This window comes from Microtus ochrogaster, linkage group LG4 (assembly GCF_000317375.1).
Source record: "Microtus ochrogaster isolate Prairie Vole_2 linkage group LG4, MicOch1.0, whole genome shotgun sequence".
Taxonomy (NCBI): Eukaryota; Metazoa; Chordata; class Mammalia; order Rodentia; family Cricetidae; genus Microtus; species Microtus ochrogaster.
Genome location: NC_022030.1, coordinates 25,986,554 through 25,990,627, shown reverse-complemented (window position 1 = coordinate 25,990,627; position 4,074 = coordinate 25,986,554).

Genomic DNA, 4,074 nt, shown 5'->3' with positions numbered 1-4,074 from the left:
TTGGAAAAACTAAACAACTAAAGAATTCAGTAACACAGTGAATACAAAAATATATAGAAAAGTATATTCTTCGCAGTGATGAGCCCCGATACGCAACAGTAGCAGACACAGCGTTTGCGGTAACACCTTTGTGTTTTTATCAGTCACCTCAGAGGTGACTGACACGGGCTGTAATTGCCTTTTCTCTCTGGGATTTTTAGGATTTTCACGGTGATTCTGATGGTCTCAGTTTTATTACGACTGTGTCTCTCCATTTTCGGTAGTCTTTATTCCAGGAACGTCGTACTGGGTCTGCTCTTCTCTAGGTCCTGCGTCTGTTATGACTCACTTGTAGCTTCTGTGCCCTTATCTTACTTCACTATTCCCAGTGGATTTTCTTAATCATGGCTTCCTAAACTGTGGATTAAGACCCTAGGCAATGAATGTGGGGGTCACATTCAGAAAAAAATGACAAGAGTAAAGTTTCTGAACAATGACCAAAATGAACTTAAGTTCACATATGTAATGATCCGCCTGAGCTTCTTGGGTCAGTGATTCTTTGTATGTCATCACTTGACTTTACTAAGGCCTTGGCTCTGAACATACCACATACACATGTCCTGTGCATACTGTCATGTAAACATACCACATGTACATTGTATACCATGCACGCTGTCATGTTTACATACCACATGTACATTGTGTACCATGCACGCTGTCATGCGTACATACCACATGGACATTGTGTACCATGCACGCTGTCATGTAAACATACCACATGTATACTGTGTACTGTCCATGCTGTCATATAAACATACCACATGTACATTGTGTACCATGCATACTGTCATGTAAACATACCACATGTACATTGTGTACCATGCACACTGTCATGTAAACATACCACATGTACATTGTGTACCATGCACGCTGTCATGTGTACATACCACACGTGCATTGTGTACTGTCCATGCTATCATGCAGACACCAACAAACACTGGAGCACTTCAGCTCAGAGTCAAGATGATCAGATGTTATGGGTTGCACTGTTTGTTAATGTACACACTGAATTTTCTGACCTTATAGAAATACAATGATTTGGGCTGGAGAGATGGCTCAGAGGTTAAGAGCATTGCCTGCTCTTTCAAAGGTTCTGAGTTCAATTCCCAGCAACCACATGGTGGCTCACAACCATCTGTAATGGGGTCTGGTGCCCTCTTCTGGCCTGGAGGCATTCACACAGACAGAATATTGTACACATCATAAATAATTTTTTTTTAAAAAGAAATACAATGATTTTGTTATGAAAAGCAGAGACTTGTAACATTTTTCTGCCATCTTCATTAAGCATAGAAGGACCAAATAATTCATCTTCGGATTGAATTGTATTAGAATGTTTAAGTTTAAAAATCACTTTGGAACACAAGATCCCATCTCCAAAACAAAATGATCAAAAGGGAACAAACAAACAAAAAAAAACCCTCATGAAACTCCAGCCAGCCTGGCAGCACACCTCTGTCTCCACAGCAAGAGGATTAGGATTTCAAGATCAGCTTAGATATATGAAAGCCTCTCTCAAAATTAATTAGTTAATTAAAATACAGAACATAGTTTTTCCAATTTTACTTCATATTTATGTTCTCAACAATGAGGATTATGAAATCAAAATACTGATCAACTTTGGAAAACTAATTACAAACCAGCTACATCTTGTAGTATCATTTTTTTCAGTGAATAGTCAATTCTTAATGTCAAAATAAAACTATCATACCCATGTTATTAACTCAAAAAATATTTTAAAATTAATTTTATTGTGATTTATTATCAGTCAGTGTTGGATTTGTATATTTTATATACAATTCAAGGTATTAAAACATTCTCAGATGAGAGGGGATTATGCATGGACAGGTTTCAGAAGCCCTGTTCTAGACCTGCTACATGAGTCAATACTTCTGCTTTGAATTTACAGTGATGTAATTCTATTTCAACTAAAAAGTATTTTTTTAAATCAAGAAAAAATAAACAAAAGCTGAGTAAACCAGGAAGAGCAAGCCAGCAAGCTGCTTTCCTCTGCTCTCTGCTACAGTTCCTACCTTCAGGTTCTTGCTTGAGTTTCTGCCCCGACTTCCCTAGATGATGAACTGCTACCTAGAAGTACAGGATAAAATAAACCAATGGTTCTCAACTTGTGGGTCATGACCTTTTGGTCACATATCAGATATCCTGCATATCAGACATTTACATTACAATTCATAACAGTAGCAAAATTACAGTTATGAAGTGGCAACAAATATAATTTTATGGTTGGGGGGTCACCAAACCTGAGGAACCGTATTAAAGGGTCACAGCGTTGGGAAGGTTGAGGGTCACTGAAATAAGCCCCTTCCTCCCCAAGTTGCTTTTGGTCAGTGTTTTAACACAGCGACAGAAAGCAAACCAGCAGAGTGCATGAAGTTCTCTATAATGCTGAACATACTTAGAGTTAATATCTTTCGACTGCATATTTTTACCCCTAAGAACACATTTATGAACATGCCAGTTATGTACAATAAAATGTATGATTTAAATCTTTACAGTTAGATGAATTTTGCTGAATGTGTATCCCTATGAAACTATTAGTACACCCCAAAACAGAAAATTTCTGTCACTTCGAAAAGCTTCTTGGTGCCTGTTTGGGGAATTTTCAGCAATTACTTTAAGTATATATACATACATACATACATACATACATACATACATACATACATACATACATACACATACACACACATACATGTCTGTATCTCTCCTCTTTCTCTGGCTCAGTTAAATCCTGAGAGAACACTTCACCATCTAAGGTGAAGGGATCTCTTGCACACCTCACACTGCCACACTAATGAGAAGTGTAGACAGTGCTTTCATTTGTACATAAATACTCATTCACTTGGTTGTTATGTAATTGGCCACTTGCTTAATATTTCCCCTGTTTTTTGTTTTTGGAGAGAAGATCTCACGGAACCCAGGACAGCCTCCCAGTTGCTATAACCAAGAATGACTAAGTTCCTTGGCCTCCCGCCTCTACCTCTGAAGTTCTGTGATTACAGTCATGTCCACAAAGCCCAGCTGATGTTTTCTTCTTTGACAATTGAAGCTGTTTTTAAAATGCAATGTGGATGGCTCTGTGATAAGACATGCAGGTGCCTAGGACCTCGCTGACTCACATCTAAGGGCAGGGCCAAAGCTTGGGGTGTCTTCATTTTCTGTCTGTCTCCAGGAAGCATCTTTTGGTTAGCTTTTGTATTGTCCTAGTTCAGACCCACAAAAGGAATGGGAAAGTCTTCAGTTTTGCCCTAACCCTTCAGTCACATTTTGCTGGGACAACAAGGAACATCCATATACAGTAGGGACAACAATATACATCTTTATAGCAAGGGACAAAAACTACCCCTTAAACGAAAGACCATAAACAAATATCCCAGGACAGACCATCCTCCAAGCAAAGGCAAGTATTTATGATGTTTGATATGCATCAGGAATTCTTTCATCACTAAGTACTGAACCAAAGGCATGCATTATTTTAAGAAACTTATTTTTAGTGTTTATTTTTGTGTGTATGTACGGGGCACATGGGGTGGGGGTGTGTTTCCATGCATGGGCACATAGAGGCCTGAAGGGGGCGTCAAATCCTTGGATCTGTAGGCTGTTATGTGGGTGCTGGAAACTTGAACTCCAGTCCTCCATAAGAGCAGCAAGTGCTGTTAGCCGCTGAGCCATCTCTCCAGTCCCTTAAGCATGCATGTTTCTAAACGTTTCCCATGCTTATTGCCAAAATGAATTTTGAAGGGGTGAGCCAGTTACAATGTATTTGGCAGCCTGGGTCAGAGTGCCAGTACCTCCAGCAGTTTTGGGCATTGAGACGTATTTAATTTTGTGCTAGCTTGAAGGATGAAAATAAAGTCCTTCCTTTTAATTTCATATTTGTTGTATCACTGGTAGAATAGAGCCTTTCTCCAGGTTTCTTTACCTGCTACGTTTACTCTTTGGAAGATTATCTCTTTTGAACTTTTCACTTCATTTGTCTTACTGCTTTTCATGACAGATATAAACCTATTGTCA